The sequence below is a fragment of the Ipomoea nil genome, unplaced genomic scaffold (assembly GCF_001879475.1).
Source record: "Ipomoea nil cultivar Tokyo-kokei standard unplaced genomic scaffold, Asagao_1.1 scaffold2690, whole genome shotgun sequence".
In the NCBI taxonomy this organism is placed as follows: domain Eukaryota; kingdom Viridiplantae; phylum Streptophyta; class Magnoliopsida; order Solanales; family Convolvulaceae; genus Ipomoea; species Ipomoea nil.
The window spans coordinates 1,020,744-1,041,757 of NW_017619118.1; the positions used below are offsets into that span (position 1 = coordinate 1,020,744).

The window sequence follows — 21,014 nt, forward strand, 5'->3', positions numbered from 1 at the left end:
CACTTCACTCTCAGTTATTTTAAAGCAATAATATAATACTCTCTCGGTATCATTTAACATGTTTTGTTTACTATTTATTTATTGATAAATCAACTACGGAGTTTCTTTTCTGCTTATTTTCTTTAGTATTTTTTAAATTATTTTTAAATATGATTTTTTTTTGTGTGTTTAATAGTGTTTTTAAATATATAAATTTTATTTACTAATTCTAAACTTAATATTATGAAAAATTGAATTAAAAATAACTTCAGTCAAGTCTTGTTAACTGAAGTACACATTTAAAATATGACAAAGAGAATAATAGTTAAAATATCATTTTAAATAATTTCACATTTTTTTAATCAAGAGGTTTTTTGTTCATATTTAAATTAGTGCCCAAGATGATATCTTAATTGATTTTTGTGTTATGATTGTGATGCCAAGCATGTTGGCTTGGTCCACCTTTGTGAATGTGATTTGTTTATTTCATTTTTCACTATATGTACCCTATGATTAATTAAAATTAGGGCTTGTGTTTTTTATTTGTTATTCTTAGCTTATTGTTAATTTCTTCTCAAATGTTGTACCTCAACTCTTTCTAATGGTAATAATGGGTTAATGTTTGTATGCACAAATTTTGAAGGAGATTTTAAAGATGGAAAATCATGTATGGTGGGAAGTTATAATGTAATATATAGATATGGTTTATATCAGTTATACATTTATATGTATATGAGATAATAATATATGTTTGTAACTTTATAATCAAACTTGAGTTTATGCACTATTTATGTATCAGACATAAAATGTTGTATATGCAAAGTGAAGCAAATATATATTTATTTGAATCTGTAAAATATAAATATTAAGTCGTAAATAAGTAACCCTAAAATATTGAGGTTGTTTTGCAATTAATCATCATAAGAAATCAAGAGGGTTTCATATCTCTCAGAATTGGCTAGCTAGGAAAACTAAGGGCTACATGTTACTATGTTAGTACAAATATTTGAAATTTTTATTTAATTCCATAAGATGCGATAGAGTTTTGAACATGTATTGAATTAGGATGGTCACCATGTTAAGGTATCACACATCAAAAGGAAAAAATTTACAATGCACTAATGATATATAACAAGTATATATGCACATGGAAGGTAAAATTGGGAGGCAATGATAAAGACTCTCACTGTTATATTATAATTGCTATATGATGATTAATAGATTGTGATTAGAGTTGTTCCTATTAGGACCCTATGTATTTGAGTTAGTCTAATGATTCCTTATCCTAGTCTCCTTATGACTCTCTATCCTAGTCTCCTTGTGATTTTCCTTGTATATATACCTATGATCTGTACTTTTGTAATTAAATTCATTCAATATAATTCTATCAATTCTCATCTGGTATCAGTTAAGCTAGGGTTTCTTTCCTATAGCTAACGGATCTATTGACTCCTCGGAACGGACCGTCTCGAATGTCGGTATCTCTTCGGTCACATCGACCGTGAATGCCTTGTCCACCGCTCATCACTTTATTAGTATCAAACTTACCTACAAGAACTTATTGTTTTGGAGAGCTCAGGTTGTTTCTTTTCTTCATGGTCATGATTTGATGGGATGCATTGATGGTACTCACCTGTGTCTGCCGGCTTATCTCCCCACCGTAGAAGGTGCGCCGGCGCAGCCAGATCCCGCTCATAGAGCTTGGGTTCGACAAGATCAGGCTCTGTTGTCCATGATCATGTCCTCGTTGTTCGACGAGGTAATGCCGTTGGCCATCGGACACCACACCAGCCAGACTGTTTGGGACGTAGTCATCAATGTGCTGTCTTCGTCGTCCAGGTCTCGGTCCTTGAATCTCCTAGGGCAGCTTTAGTCCCTTCGACAAGGAGACAGTTCGGTCGCAGATACGTCGGCAAGGCACGGGTCTTGGTGGAAGACCTCACCCTCGTCGGCTGGTCGATTACCCTTGAAGAGCAGAATCTCTATGTTCTCAAGGGTTTACAACCGGAATTCGCTCTCTAGCATCCTCCCTTAATGTACGCGGACAGCTGGTGATGCTCCAAGAGCTTGCTGACCTCCTTGGCGGGGAGGAGTTCCTCTCAGGTGGTGGTCCAGGCGGTGGTTTGCGGGCTGCTTTTACGGCGCAGCGGGGCGGACAACAACGTGGTTGAGGCGGCCAATCGCATGGAGGAGGCGGCCGCAACTCCGGCCAGAACACCAGACAGTCTCGCGGCGGTGGCAGTGGTCGGAACCGTGGCGGTGGACGATGTGGTGGCGGCAGGAATGGAAACTGGCAGCCTAAATGCCAGTTGTGTGGGGTATTTGGTCATACTACGGTTGCGTGTCATCTTCGGTATACTAAAGATCCCCAAGCTCATATAGTATATCAGGACTCTCCTTCGGACTCCAATCAGGGTGTTCATACTTGGTTTCCATGTTAGTGTTTTATTTGCTCGAAAAAAACCCCATCTTATAATTGGCAATATTATTATGGCATACTAAGATAGGATTAGCTTAGTGTCAGTTTTGTTCTACAGAGGACTGATCAATCAGACACAATAACAGAAGGACTGACACTGAAGATCTGTTTTAGGAAGCTGATTTCTTAAAAGCTGTACGCGGTTTTACAGAAGACAGATTTGGAAAGAAGATCAACGTATCTGCTTTGAAAAAGGTATGGACCGAATCTTTTAAGATTACATTCTTCAAATATTGTCCTACCATCTACAATCAAAGACAACTATGGAAGGAGTGTTCTATCGACGGATCTATAAGTACCCCCATTCTAAGAGAATTAGGGTTACGCCTTTAGAGAGAAGAAACACTCCACATCAGTTTTATGAGATCAAATCTTTGATTACCTTCCCTCTTCTCAATACAACATGTTCATGGTGATTAAGATGACGAACTTGAGAAGAATCACTGCTGCTTAAACGAAAGGACATTGTGATCACACTGTTGTGGGAACAACTGTAAAGAGCGTTATTGAAGTGGACTGCATCAGAGTGGGCTCTCTAAGTGAAGGGATTTCATTGGACTTCTGTATGCATGGCTCTCCACCTTCGACAATTCACTAAACCTGTGTAGACTGGGTATGTACCTTGTGTGGGGCACTTGGGTAAGATTATTGTATATCTACCTTTGTACATTGGATTATGATTTAGTGGATTGGACGCCTATGCGATCGTCCCCCAGACGTAGATACACACTGTATCGAACTGGGTAAACATTCTTTGTCATTGGCTTTGTGCTGTTATCTTTTCTTTAAACTTCTCTATGATTTGTTATTACTGATTGACTTCATCGCTGAATCAGTCAGTCTATTTCGTTAGTTGGTTAATCCAGTTAATCTGTTTAAAAAGAGAAAATGCAAAATTACATTCCAGACACAGGTGCAACCAATCATGCTACTCCAGATATAGCCACCCTTTCCATTTCAGAGGAGTATAATGGTAATGACACTTTGCGTGTCGGTGATGGTACGGGTTTATCTATTAGTCATGTTGGTCATGCTTCATTTAATACTCCTTCTAGGTCGTTTCAATTGTCAAATATTCTTCATGTTCCTACATTGTCTAGTTCTTTGTTGTTTGTTAAAAAATTTGCTTCAGATAATAAAGTGTTTTTTGAGTTTCACCCCTTTTTTTTTTTTTTTTTTTTTTTTTTTTTTTTTTTTTTTCTTTTTTTTGATGTGAAGGATATCAATACCAAGGAAATTCTTCTACGGGACAGTAGCTCTGGGGGGCTATACAGCCTGCTAGTAATGAGTTCGTCTCCTTCCGCGTTTCTTTTCGCTCGTGCCTCTGCTTCAATTTGGCATAGTCGCTTGGGTTATCCACATCAATGTGTCCTTAGTCGTGTTCTCCAGTCTTGTTCGGTTAGTGGGTCTAGTAAATACTATTCGTTGTGATTCTAGTTTGTGCAGTGCATGTCAATTAGGAAAATATGCACGTTTTCCTTTGTCTCGTGTTGAGCCTTCTAGTTTGAATATTCTTGATTTAATATACACTGATATTTGGGGTCCAACTCCCTTGTTGTCTGTTGATGGATATCGTTATTTTGTTATCTTTGTGGATGATCACTCTCGATTCACATGGTACTATCCTATGAAACTAAAATCTGAAATCTATGCTATCTTTGATAAATTTCGTGTCTAAACTATCATAAACTAAAATTTGACATTTAAAGATTATGGTTTATGGTTCTCTTTGTCAGACTCAACATTGGTTTATGTGTTGTTTTTATTTTTTTGTTCTTTTTTTTAAAGGGTTTGTAATCATATTAATTTTTTTTTTAATGAAAGTAACTACTGTTGTTGTTTGGCTTATTCTGGTATGTTAAAATCATGTATTTGTTTTATCGAGTTGTTTTGTCAAATAATATCCGAAGGGGGAGTTTGTTAGTGTTTTAAGCCTAAACCCCAACTTGTAATTGGCAAAATTATTATGACAAAATTAGATAGTTTTCAGTTTAGGTGTCTTTTAGAAGATTGAAGTGAAGACCTGATCGATCAGTCACTGAGCCAAAGAGTTTCGGGATTTATGCGTTGGACTTCGTTAAATGCAAGTTGATGCGCTGACAGAAGCAGTTACTTCAAGAGGTGTTTTTACAAGAAAGACAGAAAGTCCCTGATCTGTATAGTCACCTCGAAGGGTAAAACAGTAATCGTGCTTCATGAAGATTCAAATTAAGATTGTTCTACCGTTCCTCAATCAAAGTTCTATATAAAGAGAGATGCTTCAAGGGGTTTAACACACAACTACATAGACTTGAATCACAAGCCAACTCTTCCAATACTCTATCAAAAGAACTCTGATCCTTTATCTTTTCAAGATCACATGTTCTGAAGCTTTACGAAGAAGAATTTGAGAAGAAAACGGATGCTTAAATCTGTGGACGCTATGATCATGCAACTATGGGAACAATGTAGGATGTGTCACTGAAGTGGACTGCAATAGAGTGGCTCACCAAAGAAGGGATTCTTGGACTTCTGGTTGCGTGGATCTCCGCCTTCAACAATACACTATTTCTTTGTAGATTGGGTACTGACCGAGTGAGGAATACTTTGGGTGAGATTGTTTCATCTCCACCTTTCTGTATAATTGGAGTTGGAGATTGTGAATTGAGTGCATCAATGATCGTCTCCCATACACACTGTATCGAACTGGGTAACCAATATTTGTGTTGTTTACTTTCTGTCTTTTATTTTTTCACACTGTGTTCATATCTGTTGATCTATCTGATAGAGTCACCGGTTAAGTTCTTTACAATATCAACTTTGAACTGTTTTAGGATAGAACGTAAATCAGTCATTGCCGATTATCAAAACACATAAAATTACACAATTATTTTCACTTTTTTATAAACACGTATATTAAAAATTTGAAAATGTGGATTAAAATAAAAAGTTTTAAAAATGAGGGGAAGATATATCCTCTAAGAAGAAAAGTAAGTTCATTAAAAGAATTTTATAAATTTTTCTCAAAAAAGGCAAAGTGGAAAGATGCTCCAAGAAACTTTTTTAAAATGAACTTTTTGGGTCAAAAAAATATTTCAAAAGTTATTTACCAAACACCAATATTATATGTTTGCTAAGGCAAATAACTAATTTAAAGTCAATCAAAAAGTTAAAACCATTTCAAAAAACGAAATAGTAGTTTTCCTACTAAAATAGAAAAAAAAGTACAATAACATTTAAAGAAAGACATTTCAATATACTCATCCATACTTCCCTCGACTTAGAGCTATCAATAGTTATGCTGTGCAACCGAATGCACCATGCGCCCATGGTGCATACGATGTAAAATGACGTCGTTTTGATTAAAAACACGCGTCCCACTTAAAAAAAAAAAATCAGGTTCGATTCTCGGCTATAGCATTATTGTGGATATATAGTTATGAATTTCTGGATATATAGTTATGAATTTATGGATGTTTAGTTCATTCATTGTGGATATTTAGTTCATTCATTGTAGATATTTACTTCATTCATTCACTGTGGATATATAGTTATGAATTTCTGGATATATAGTTATGAATTTATGGATATTTAGTTCATCCATTGTGGATATTTAGTTCATTCATTGGGGATATTTAGTTCATTCATTGTGGATTTTTACTTCATTCATTCACTGTGGATATATAGTTATGAATTTGTAGATATATAGTTATGAATTTATGGATATATAAAAATGCTATTGCCGGAAATCGAACTTGATTTCTTTTTTAAGTGGGACACGCGTTTTTTAACCAAAACGATGTCGTTTTGCGCGTATGCACCATGCACATGGTGCATTCGGTTGCACAACATAATTTGTGTAGAGCTATTAGGTGGGTTGGAATGGCCATTTTCTGGCCCAGCCTAGAGTAGGCCCGACCTGTATAACTCACGGGTTACCCAATCTCAACTCGTGAGTAACCCGTTTAGCTCGTATTAATAAATTTTATTTAAATACATTTTATAATTTAATTGATTTAGTGTTTAGGCCTGACCCATTTTTCGCAAGCTCATGACGTGATAGTCCATATAACCTGACTGACCCGTTTTAGTGGCAATTTATATCGTGCACCACGACACACATAGCAATGTGTGTCAAGGTATAAAACGCGCGTGTTTCATGCTGACGTCATACTGACATCACTCTGTCCATTCAAACAGACCAAATCTCAGTACTGCTGAAAATTATGAAATTTTCGACCACCTGAAAGTGATCTTAAATCAAGTCAAAAGTCTTGTTCCGATCACTTTTGGTATCCGAAAAAACCTTTGTTGCTATTTTTGACCACTTTTTGCTTTCGACTTTTATGTGTATTCTGTTATGAGTTTATGTGCATTCGAAATAGGAGTTTTTTTTTAACAACTTAACAAAACGACGTCGTTTTGGGAGGCGCGGAACGCACAGTGCTATGTGCGCCCTGGTGCACGGTATAACGATTGTGTTTTAATAGCTCTACCTCAATGTACAATTGTAGCTACAATTGAAGGTTTAGAATTGGGTATATTGATTTCAACACATTAAATAAATTTTAAGATGTCGACTCATTGATTCTAACATTTCTCTCGTCGAAATAAGTATTGAGTTTCACTAATATGACTATCACAAAAGTAAATAATTATATAGAATTATAGATATGCATTAGTATTATAGATTTAGTTTGTATTAGTGTTATAATCATATACAATTATTTATGTTTGTACATTATCACGCATGTAGAAAGTTTATTGAGTTAGATTAACCATTCTTATCCCAACACAAAATAGTGAAATTTTCAAGGAGTACAGTACGAAAATTTTAACAATCACAAGAGATCGAATACTCACAAATGAATGAATTTTCACATATTTTTCACTACTATCTCTTGCTTCCTTTATATCATCTTAAATTGCATTTCCACACTCCATTTTGGTTCCATTGTTTCTTGGGACGTTTTAATACTTTCAATTATTTACTCCAATTTTCACCTAAATCCCATCATTACTTCTCTTAATTTTAGCCATTTCATCCAAAACTAGATGGAATGGAGGAGTGTTTGATTTTTAGGTAGAAATACTTAGCTTGAACGAAATAATTATCTGGTAAATGTAATTCTAAAAAAAAAAAAAAGAATTATTGGAAGTTTGTATCTACATACTAGAAAAATCACTGAACCCTAATATTATCTTAAGTTCCATTCTTCGAAGAACCTAAATTGTCACAATAATGTAAAGTTGAAGTATATAATTTACAATTTTTGAAAATAAAAGATCAAAATAACTAATTGTTAATAATTGATGAACCAAAAAACACTTTTCCCTTCTTAAAATTAGTCTTTTACTTTAAAGACTATTCATATATATATATATATATATATATATATATATATATATATATATATATATATATATATATAATCCTAATCATATGAGAACTACTTTTCAGGTGTGAATTTGTGGACAAATTCGAACCATTGATCTGCAAGATCTGATGGATGAGAAATCAAGTAAAAAATGTGCGGGGTTATTTTCATAAATATTACAAAATTTTGCTTATTTTTGACCGTTAGATCTATAAGATCAATGGTTTGGATTTGTCCTAACTATATATATTGTCATAAGTATATATATTCAATCGTTATTACAGTGCACTATGGACCATGTTTCTAAACGACGTAGTTTGAATTTCAATTTTGACGGCAACCGTTTAATTTGTTGTTTAATTCACGTTATAGGGTTTTTTCTTTCTATTGTAATTTTGTAAAGTATGTGTATGTGTATTGTGTTATGCGTTTTTGTGTCTTATGTTATGCAATTCTGTACCTTAAAACTATTGATTCTGTACATGTACTAAAGTAAATATAAAACATGTGTCCTGTGTCCTGTGTTATGCGTTTTTGTGTCTCATGTTATGCAATTTTGTACGTTAAGCGTAGGGGTGTTCAATCGGTTAACCTTTCGGTTAACCGAACCGTTTTAACCGAACCGAATTAACCGAAGTTTTTTTTTCTTTAACCGTTAACCGAACCGAAGTTTACTCTACCGAATTCACCGAACCGAAATTCTTTTCGGTTAATCGGTCGGTTAACCGATTAACCGAACTTTTTAAAGCTAAAATTTAAAATTCTAAAAATAACACCTAAATAATAAATCCAATTAAATTAAAATACATATCATAATAAATTCATAACAAAATATACAAAAACATTAATTATAAACTCCAAACATCCATAACTTCAAATTAGTATTTTTATTTATATTATTATTTTTATATATATTAAAAATTTCGGTTAACCGTTCGGTTAATTCGGTTAACCGAACTTTCGAACCGAATTAACCGTTAACCGAAGTTTTAAAATTCCTTTAACCATTAACCGAACCGAAAAAGTTCGGTTCGAAAACGGTTAATCGAACTTTGTCGGTTCGGTCGGTTAACCGAAAATTATCCGAAGTTTGCACACCCCTAGTTAAGCGTATGGATTCTGCACTTGAAATAGATTAGTAGTTGTGTAACACACAACATATTGCGTCTTATTTTACGAATTTATGTCTTGTATTATGAAATTATGTGCATATATGACATATATTATCTACATAAATAAGATTTAAGAATAAATAAATATATAACATGTGTATGTGTTTTGCATTGTGAATTTTTGTGTCTCGTGTTATGAAATTTTGTAACTTAAGAGTATTGATTATGTACCTAGAATAGATTAAAATTTGTATTGAAACTTGAGAAACGAGAAACTACATAATCTTTTAAAGCTTAAATATCATAACGACATCGTTTTGATCTAGAGTCTACAATGCCGCAAATTATGCCCTGGAAACGTGTTCACCATGAATGGTGAACACAGGTCCAAACGGTATCGTTTTTACGAAAAAAAATAAAAATTAGTTAATGTGCTATTAACGGCGCGCGTTTGTTCAGATTATGAATTTTCTGTTATGAGATTATGAATTTTTCTGTTATGAGATTATGAATTTACAGTTATGTAATTATGAATTTTCTGTAAATTCATAATCTCATAACAGAAAATTCATAGTTTCATAACAGAAAATTCATAATCTCATAAAAAAATATCATAATTTCATAACTGCACATTCATAAATCCATGCCTGCACATTAATAATTTATGAATGTTGAAGAAACTTGCGCGAAGAGGAAGTGAAACCGCGAAATGTGAAAATGAAGAAGAAAAGTCGCGCGATTAATTTTTTTTTTAAAAAAGATAACGGTGCACCGTTACCGTTGGGACCGTGTTCACCCTGGATGGTGAACACAGTTCCATGGCATAACGATTGCTACAATGCTATGTGGACCCTGATCCACGATATAAATTGCTTTTGGGGTGAAACCTGATTCTTAAAAGCCCACAAATGTATTGGTCCGTCAATCAAATAATAAACACAAAAAGTTTAAATAAGAGTCAATTCCCAAAATGATCCTCCGACTATTATTATTATTATTTTTTTAAATTGATCCCTTGACTTTTAATTTCTTCAAAGTGGTCTTCTGACTTTTGAATTTTAAGCTAAAATGGTCCTTCGTTAGATTTGGCGTTAAATTGGTGTTAAAATGAAGGGTAAAACTGAAAATTTAAGTTTTGCACTCCAATTTAATTAAAGCAATCTGTGATTCCTTTTAGCAATCTGCGCACATACTTCTTCAAATTAGGTTTTTGCTCTCCTATATCTGTAATAAAAAAAATTAAGTTTTTGCTCTCCTAAATCTGCAATCAAAATGTGGGATAATCAATTAGAAGACTAGAAATCTTTGCCGTAGGAAGTTTGTGGATGAAGTTGAAGATGAACTTTTTTGGCATTCTAGTTGATTATCTCACATTTTGATTGCAGATTTAGAAGACCAAAAATCTAATTTGAAGAAATATGTGCGCAAGTTGTTAAAAGGAGTCACATATTGCTTTAAATTAGAGGGCAAAACCTAAATTTTCAGTTTCACCCTTCATTTTAACACCAACTTAACGCTAAAGCTAACGGAGACCATTTTAGCTTAAAATTAAAAAAATCAGAGAACTACTTTGAAAAAATTGAAAATGAATAGACTAGTTTAAGAAAAAGATTATAGTCGGAAGACTATTTTAGAAATTAACTCTTTAAAATATATATTATTGTGGAATTGAAGAGAGTTGCGGTACCATTGCACCGAATTTTCATTTCGCAAAAGAAACCCAACATCAAAATTGCCGTTTGGTAATGAACACTTAATTTTTGGCAATAACCATCATGGACTTCACTCACCAAAACAAAACTTGCTCATGCAAAACGCGTATATGATCATTGATGGTTCCAATGGTTTAATATTTTATTATTTTCATTTAATATATAATAATAATAAAATTCAAACTCCCTACCGATACAAGGATAAACTAACCAAACCATGTCTGCCCATATTTCTTTGGAAATTTCCAAGTTACTTCCTTAATGCCTATTGCCTATTGCCTAGTAGTTTTAAAAACGAGTATGTAAAATTAGGAAACCACAAGTTTTGCACTCTCTATAAATTATTATTGTTCACCTTCATACTGTTTCATTGAAAAAAAAAATAAAAATTTATCAACTCAGAATCAGCAGCAAATTATAATACCTCTCTAGTTATCTTGATCAGATATCCCATCACCCGTTTGGTGTTCTTGTTTCAAAGCATCCATCCTCATGGCCCGAGCTTCACCAAAACCTGACGATACGATGATGTTCATTAGCTCCATCCAAAAGCCTCAGAAGCGGTGGCAGACGGCCTGCAATGCCATCCGTTTCTTGGTTTTCTTGACCAAGAAAAAGATTGCTGCTAAGGGAAGCTCAGAAATCTCGCGGTTACTAAGCAGCAAATCTTTTGTTTCCTTAGCCATTGAAGATAAAGATCACATACCCTCTTTCAACATTGACAAGAAGACGCTGGGCGACATGGTTAGCGAGAGAGACGTGGATAGCCTCTCTCGGCATGGAGGGGTTAAGGGGATGGCGGCTATTCTTGAAGCTGACGAGAAGGCCGGGATTAATGGCAATGCAGCTGGCATAAAGTATAGAATTGAAGTTTTCGGTTCCAACACGTACAAGAAGGCACCTGCTAAAAGCTTCTTTAGCTTTGTTCTTGAAGCATTCAAGGACACCACCATCATCATCCTTCTCATCTGTGCGGTTCTGACTCTTGGTTTTGGAATCGAACTGTTCGGCCTCGAGGGTGGATGGTATGATGGAGGGAGTATAATCCTTGCTATCTTTCTCGTCCTAGCGGTTTCTTCCATCAGTAACTACAAACAAAGCAGGCAATTTCAGAAGCTATCCAATGAAAGCAGCAATATCAAAGTTGAAGTAGTGAGAGATGGACATAGAGAAGCAATGTCAATCTTCGATATTGTAGTGGGTGATGTTGTGTGGTTAAAAACCGGTGATCAGATACCTGCCGATGGGTTATTCTTGGACGGTCATTGTATGAAAGTGAATGAATCCAGCATGACAGGAGAAAGTAACGACATTGAAGTCGATGATGCCCAGAATCCCTTTTTGGTTTCAGGTACAAAGGTGACAGATGGGTATGGGCATATGCTTGTGACATCAGTGGGAATGAACACGTCTTGGGGACAGATGATGAGCTTGATAGCTCATGACATGAATGAAGAGACCCCACTGCAACATCGGCTAAACAAGCTCACTTCTTGCATTGGGAAAGTTGGTCTCAGTGTTGCTGTGCTTGTTCTTGTAGTCTTAATGATTCGCTATTTCACAGGAAATATGGAAGATGAAGGTGAGGATTTCAATGGCAACAAAACCAAACCCATTGACATCGTGAATTCCATTCTGATTATCATCGCTGCAGCAGTAACTATTGTTGTGGTTGCAATCCCAGAAGGCTTACCTTTGGCTGTCACACTAAACTTAGCGGTCTCAATGAAGAGGATGATGCGTGATAATGCAATGGTTCGAAAGCTCTCTGCTTGTGAGACAATGGGTTCGGCCACCGTAATCTGCACAGACAAAACCGGCACACTCACATTAAACAAGATGCAGGTGACTGAGTTTTGGGTAGGTAAAGAACAAATACAGAAAGGAAAATCATTTGAGATAGTCCCTGATGTTGTTGAATTAATTCAAGAAGGTGTTGCTTTAAATACGAGCGGTGAGGTTTATATGTCAAGTCCTGCTACCCTTCCAGAAATTTCTGGTAGCCCAACGGAGTCAGCTATCCTTTTATGGGCAGTTTCTGATTTAGCCATGGATTTCAATGGACTAAAGCAAGGTCATGAAATCCTCCAAGTCGAGGCTTTTAGCTCACAAAAGAAAAGAAGCGGTGCATTGGTGAGGTAAGAATCACGGGAAAGGAGTTCAAACACAGTGGAAAGGTGCAGCTGAGATTATTCTGGATATGTGCTCCAAGTATCATGTCAAAAGTGGAGAGATTAAAGGTTTGGATGATGAAGAGAGGGCAAAGTTTGAGTTGATAATCAGAGACTTGGCATGTAAGAGCCTGAGATGTGTTGCATTTGCCTACAAACAAAGTGATGTGATAATGAGTGAGAAACTTGAAGAAACTGAACTGACCTTGCTGGGGTTGGTTGGACTGAAGGACCCATGTCGACCTGGCGCCAAAGAAGCAGTTAACTCTTGCAGAGCAGCTGGAGTCAATATCAAAATGATCACAGGAGACAATATATTCACTGCAAAAGCGATAGCCATTGAGTGTGGAATATTGAAGGAAGGAGACAAAAATATGGACAGTGCAATAGTTGAAGGAACAACATTCAGAAACTACTCAGAACAAGAAAGAATGGCAAACATTGATAATATCACCATAATGGCAAGATCATCTCCATTCGACAAGCTTTTGATGGTGAAATCTCTAAAGCAGAAGGGTCACGTTGTGGCAGTAACGGGTGATGGCACGAATGATGCTCCAGCACTCAAGGAAGCAGACATTGGGCTTTCCATGGGAATTCAAGGCACCCAAGTGGCCAAGGAGAGCTCGGATATAGTCATTTTAGACGACAACTTCAAGTCCGTGGTTATGGTTTTGAAGTGGGGAAGGTGTGTATACAACAACATTCAAAACTTCATTCAGTTTCAGCTCACAGTAAACGTTGCTGCCCTTGTGATAAACGTTGTGGCAGCATTATCATCTGGTGAAGTCCCACTCACAGCAGTCCAGCTTCTTTGGGTTAACCTCATAATGGATTCTTTGGGGGCCTTAGCTCTGGCAACCGAACAACCCACCGATGATCTCATGACAAAGAAACCAGTTGGCCGAACTGAACCTCTTATAACTGCTGTAATGTGGAGGAATATCAGCGCTCAGGCTATATATCAGATAACTGTGTTATTGCTGCTACAGTTCTTAGGCCACTCGATCTTCGGAGGGAAACATATGTTGAAGCATACGTTAATATTCAACACGTTTGTCTTCTGTCAAGTTTTCAATGAGTTCAATGCAAGGAAACTAGAGAAGAAGAACATCTTCGAGGGAATACTGAAGAATAAGCTTTTTTTGGGGATTGTTGGCGGGACAATAGTTTTACAGGTGGTTATGGTGGAAGTGTTGAACGAGTTTGCTGATACTCAAAGGCTGAACTGGGGGCAATGGGCTGCATGCGTGGGAATCGCTGCATTATCGTGGCCAATTGGTTGGCTTGCCAAGTGCATTCCAGTTACTCACAAACATCTTTCTCGTGAACAAAGTGCCTAGACCCGACTGCCTGCATATTCAACTATATAGATACAATTAGAGAGATAATTGTTCCTTTCTTTTCAAGCACTTATTTCTTAGATCTCTAGCATATTATATATTAAAAGATATCCCAAGTATTGTTGATTTCCATCTGGCTTAATGGTCTGCCATTGAGTCTGATGATGTCTTTCTGCTGAATATAAAAATACATTCTCTTTATATTCTAGTAAAGCTCAACTTTGAAAACTAGAAGTTTTTTCTTAAACACATGGAAATATTGGATTTAAATGCGGGTCCTAAATCCATGCCTACCTCTTAGGCACTTGCCTCTTTCATAACCACCACACATTTTCGAATTTCTTGACCCGCATCTTGTTTCTGCCTTTTTAGGACTTGGGTTAAGCTTGGAGGGTCTTCAATGAATTCCAATACACAATGTGCCGTCTTACAACACTATGATCAGGGCTTATACAATGGGCAATTTACTGAAGGATGGCTTTGGGCTATACTGAGATATGCTTTCTTTGGGCATTTGTCCACTTTATTTGTATTCATATTGTGGATGTGTTGAGAAGGCCTATGAGGTGCTTAGACGCAAATTATGCCCCGGACCCGTGTCCACAATGCATTGTGGACACAAGTCCAAAACGACGCCGTTTTCAGGAAAAACGCATCATTCCCGTTTAAAAAAAAAATTTGATTTTGTCTCGCCGTTAACGGCGTATTCGTTTGTGCCATTATGAATGTACAGTTATGCGATTATGAATGTACAGTTATGGAATTATGAATGTAAGTTATAAAATTATGAACACAGAGCTCTGACATTATGACCTTACAATTATGAAAATATAGTGATAAAATTATGAGCATAGAGCTCTAAAATTGTGAACATGGAGCTTCAAAAATTATGATTTTACAGTTATTGAATTATGAATGTACAGTTACGGAATTATGAATGTACAGTTATGCAATTATGAATGTACAATTATGGAATTATGAATGTACAGTTATGGAATTATGAACACAAAGCTCTGACATTATGAACTTACAATATGAACATATAGTGATAAAATTATGAACATAGAGCTCTAAAATTGTGAACATAGAGTTTCGAAAATTATGAAGTTACAGTTATTGAATTATGAATGTACAGTTACGGGATTATGATTGTACAATTATGGAAGTATGAATGTACAGTTATGGAATTATGAACATAGAGCTCTGACATTATGAACTTACAATTATGAACATATAGTAATAAAATTATGAACATATACTCCTATAACGAAGCGGTCTGAAATTTAAAAAAAAATGGAAGATACAGTGCCACTGACGGTACTGTTACCCGTGTCCAGCACGGGTCTATAGCATAACGATTGGTCAATCATTATTGTGTGGACCATGGTCCACAAAAGTTGTGTGGACCATATTTTATCTACTGTAAAATAATGTACATTCCGTACAAAAATAATGTACATTGAATACAAAAATAATATACATTGTATTCAGGTGATGTACATTATTTTTGTTTTGAGTGTATATTATATTGTATAATGTCCATTCAGTACAAAAATAATGTACATTTAGTATATTAAAAATATACTTTTTATTATGATCCACGTAACATTGTGTGAACCATACTCCATACAATAATTTGCCACGATTGGTGCTTAGAAATCCCTAAACTTAGATCTACACACAACTAAGCATAGTCAACCAAATCACCATATCAATTTGAAACCCCTAACCTTAGATGTTAAACATGTCAGCTCATAGTGACTACCAACTCCTCCATTTTGTATCTAATTGAACTAGTGTTCTCATCTGCTTAATTGGCTAAATTCATTCAAAATGCACACCTTCTGAATTTCAAACGCTAATAAATTGATTCTATTACGATTCTTAGGGTTAGGTATTTAGGGTTGAAGAGAGAAAGATAAGAGAGAGGTAAAGAAGAGAGAGAAAGGATAAGAAGAATCAGAATTGGCATTAATCTTCGCATAAGTCCATTACATTGCAGTTCCTTGTTTTAAAGAGGAAGAATTCGAACAACTACTCCCACCTTTGTTAAACGACGCCGTAGGACCTCCTGTTCTTCAACTGCCTCTAACCGCTTCATCAAACGCAGCGTTTGGATTAGTGACTCAATCCGTTATAACCGCTCTGCCATACGACGACGTTTTGCTTGCTTAATTCTCTTGGGCCGTTACATTACCCCCTTCTCCCAATGATCCTTGACCCCAAGGATCAAACTCAGGGTATTACTTCTTGATGTGGTAATAATCTTCCCACGTAGCAGCTTGCTCTGGCAGATTAGCCCATTGCACGAGAATTTGCGTGACTGCCTTATTGTCACGTTTCACCAGTCGCTTTCCCAACACAGTCAAGGGGTGAGCAAGTACTTCTCCTTCCTGGCCAATAGAGGGAGGTTCTAACTGTGCTTCAGCCTGTTTCCCCACCTTCTTCTTCAGTTGAGATATGTGAAATACTGGGTGAATCTGAGCATTAGCTGGGAGCAACAATCTGTAAGCCACAGTCCCTACCTTCTCACTCACCTGATAGGGTCCATAGTACTTGGATGCAAGTTTAACATTGTTCCGGATGGCTAAGGACGTTTGCCTGTAGGGCTGGATTTTTAGATACACCCAGTCCCCTACTTGTAGAGTCCTTTCAGTTCTCCTTTTATCTGCCTGGTGTTTCATTCTCTCCTGTGCTCGTCTTAAGTTATCCTTGAGGATTAATAGCATGGTCTCTCTTTCTGCTAGCCACCCCTCCATTCCAGTTCTCTGCCCAGTGTCTAGGGCCAACATAGGAGGTTTGTAACCATATAGAGCCTGAAATGGGGTACAATGCAGGGAAGAATGGAAGTTCGTGTTGTATCAATACTCAGCTAAATATAACCATTTGGCCCAAGACTTTGGCTTGCTAAACACCATACATCTCAGATATGTTTCAAGGCATCTATTGACCCTTTCAGTTTGCCCATCTGATTGGGGATGGTAGGCAGTGGACATGCTCAGCTTGACCTGCAATTGTCTGAAGATCCCTTGCCAGAATTTACTCAAAAAAACTCTGTCTCTGTCAGTTACAATGTTCAAGGGCAATCCATGTAACTTGTATACATTTTCCATGAATGCAAGTGCTACAATTTCAGCAGAATAAGGATGGTATCTTGCTCTTAAATCAAGCTTTGAAAAGTACCTTGATCCAGCTAACTCAGAGAAAAGGTCTTCTACCACTGGAATGGGGAACTTATTTTTCACAGTGATTCTATTCAATGCCCTATAATCCACACAAAACCTCCATGTATTATCTTTTTTTGGTACTAACAGAACAGGTGATGCAAATGGGGATGCACTCTCAGTAATAACTCCAGTTTGCAGCATTTCCTCCACTAGTTTCTCTATGACATTCTTTTGATCAAAGGAGTACCTGTAAGGTTTTATATTTACAGGTTGTGATCCAGCTAATAGGGGAATTGAGTGGTCATACATCTTTTTTGGGGGTAGAGTTTTAGGTTCCTCAAACAACTCCCTAAACTCTTGTAATATAAGGTGCAATTCCCTGCAATCAGATTCAGCTTCCATTCTGAAACAACTATTCTGCCCCAGCTTGGGATTCTCATTAATCAGCCCTGCACCATGAATCAAAAATCCTGACACTCCATGTTTTTGCCACTTCTTAAAGTCCCCTTTTGTCATAGCTTGCAATCTGTTTGGTCTTTTAGGCAGCCCCTTCAACAACACTCTTTTTCCCTCCTTAAGAAAAGCAATGCCCAAGGGTCTAGTGTGGAGTTGGATAGGAGCATATTGGTCTATCCAGTCCATTCCTAGAACCATGTCACATCCCCCAAGCTTCAAGAGTCTAAAATCCTTCTCAAATGCCTCTCCTTGTACTTGCCAGGATAGGCTTCTGCAGATTGTATCACATATCATTTGATCCCCATTGGCTACAGTCACATTCAATGTTGGGGCCTTTTCAGGAACAATCCTAAGTTGAGTAAGGATCTTTGGATCCAAGAAGCTATGTGTGCTTCCACTATCCACAAGAATTATGACTAACTGTTTGTGTATTGCCCCAACAACTTGATGGTGTTCAGACCCTCTCCCCCCATCATAGCATGGAAGGAGATCTCCACCATCTTAGCCTGCTCACTAGACTCAGGATTCTGTTGTTCATCCATACTTATTTCATCTGTTGCATCTTGAAACTCCCCCTCCTCAATATTGTGGAGAGTGGATCCCTTACACCTATGCCCTGGCTGCCATGATTCAAAACATTTGAAACATTTGTTTTGTTCCCTAAGCTGTGTTCTGGACCTCCCATTTTCAGGCCCTTTTGCAGTACTACTCATACTGTTGGAGGCAGTGGACCCTTGGAGGTTTATAGGTCTAGGGTTGTAAGGTTTAGATAGGTTGGGAGTGGATGAGGGCTGGAAACTTTTTATGGGGTATTGGAAGGAAGTTTTTGGTTGTTCAGTGCTTTTTAACCCCTTTTCAAGCTGCTTGGCAGCCCACATGGCATCTGACAAGGTTTTTGGCTTGGAGGTCCTCACAAAACCTCTTAGATTAGGTTTCAACCTAGCTGAGTAGGCTTCCAGAAAGTAAATGTCTGTCAGGGTTGGGTGGTTTTGGATGAGCAGGCTCTTAAACTCCTCAAACTTGTCATTAAACTCCCCTACTCCCCCAACCTGCCTGAAATTTGCAAAGTCCTCCATAATAGTTGCACTATCCTCTCCAAAACGCCTACACAAGGGTTCCGCAAATCTAGACCACAGAAATGGTCCTTCCAAACTGGCTAGATAGTAAGACAACTGCAGAAATCTCTCACATCGGCTAATCCATAACCTAGGTTGCGAGTAATCAAATGGAGGAAATTCATACCGGTATCGCAACAGGTGATTGTTCTCTGCTTGTCTGGAGTATGTTGGTACCGGATTCCTTCTTTGTCTCCAATCGGCTCCAATTGTCTCCGGTTCCACCTCGCTACCGGAATCAAGGCACTCCCCGCCTTCTTCTGGCCTCATCGGAGCTTTTCTCGGCCTCCTTCTCATCTGAGAGTTCATAGCTAGCTGTGAGCTAGCCGGAAGTTCCTGCCTCGCACCGTTTACCGAGGATCCTCCTGGAATTGCCTCCATTAATGGTGGTGGAGGTCGATTTAACCTGATCGTATCGACGATCTCGTTCTTCCATTCGCCCATCTGAGCACACAGCTTCTCCACCATTTCGTTTGTTGATTTCTTATGAGCTTCCATCTGGATACTGAGATCAGCTACCACAATTTCCAATTGACTCATCCGTGCTTCCATGATAGGGCTCTAATACCAGATATTACGATTCTTAGGGTTAGGTATTTAGGATTGAAGAGAGAAAGATAAGAGAGAGGTAAAGAAGAGAGAGAAAGGATAAGAAGAATCAGAATTGGCATTAATCTTCGCATAAGTCCATTACATTGCAGTTCCTTGTTTTAAAGAGGAAGAATTCGAACAACTACTCCCGCCTTTGTTAAACGACGCCGTAGGACCTCCTGTTCTTCAACTGCCTCTAACCGCTTCATCAAACGCAGCGTTTGGATTAGTGACTCAATCCGTTATAACCGCTCGACCATACGATGACGTTTTGCTTGCTTAATTCTCTTGGGCCGTTACAGATTCACTTGAATACCACAGTTAAAACAGCACAACCTATATGCATAACCATCATTTGCCCTCAAGTCAACTACAATAGATGCGAATCAACCATTTACACAAAAAATATAAACCAAAACTACATTACAGATGACCTGACCAATACCGTCGGCTGTATCAAGAGCACCGCCATTAGCCACCTGTCGTCCTTGATCATTTTATTGATTATCTGTCTCGTTGTTGTTACGCAACAGTTCTTTAGTGTGAGCTGCTGAGGTGGCGGAAGAGAGCAAGAAGGATTGGATAATATCTCTGATAAGGCGCTTGTGAGGGAGGCTAGAGAGGTCGCAGACTAGCAGCAAAGCCGCACCGCCGCGTCAGCTCGGACGCTAAGTTCGGTGGCCGTTTCCAAGTCGGCGGTTCTGAGGATATCGATCACGGTGTCTTCGATTTTCCGGCGTTTGGGTTCTGGAAGTTGTTCTTCGTCCATTATTGTTGAAAAGGAAAATACAAAGACTTTCAGAGGGGAATTGTGAAAGGTAAAATACTATGTGCACTCTCAGGGGGTGTATTCAATCATGACTTTCATAGAGTTTTAAAGACTTTTATGAACTTTAAAAGTTTGGAGGTATTTTATTCAAACTTATAGAGTCTTTAAAAGTCAGGCGGTATTCAATCACGATTTTTAAAGAATCTTTATTAGTCATGTGGTATTCGATTAAGGGAGGTGTATTTAATCATGACTTTTGTAGAGTTTTAAAGACTTTTAAAATGATAGATTTTAATAAACTTTGATTGACTTTCATAGAGTCGTTCAAAACTTTTTAAAACTTTATAAGACTCTATAAAAGTCTATATGAAAAACATTCATAGACTTTTATCAACTTTTTATTTTAAAAAGTCTACAAAAGTCATTGAAATTCTAAATTGAATACATTCTTACAAACTTTCAATAATTTTGATTCTTATCATTTATAATTTTCTTACAAAACATTTATAATATATCATAAAATTCTTCTTATTATATAGTTCTTCACCCACATCAACATTCTCAACATTATTATTTTTAGGAATAAGGGTCAAATAGGCCACCGAACTATACACGAAAATGCAATTAGGCCATTGAACTAAAAAACAATGCAATTGGGTCCTTGAACAATGAGAAATGATGCAATTGAGCCAAATATGACCTGCTTACCTGATAGATTGTGATGTGTAGGTGATCATATTAAAATAATTATTTTTAATTTTAT

General features: G+C 37.0%; 1 pseudogene; it reads left to right on the forward strand.

Moving 5' to 3' along the window:
- The first annotated feature begins 10,902 nt into the window (after window positions 1–10,902).
- Window positions 10,903–14,153, forward strand: LOC109155058 (annotated as a pseudogene).
- The last annotated feature ends 6,861 nt before the right edge of the window (window positions 14,154–21,014 follow it).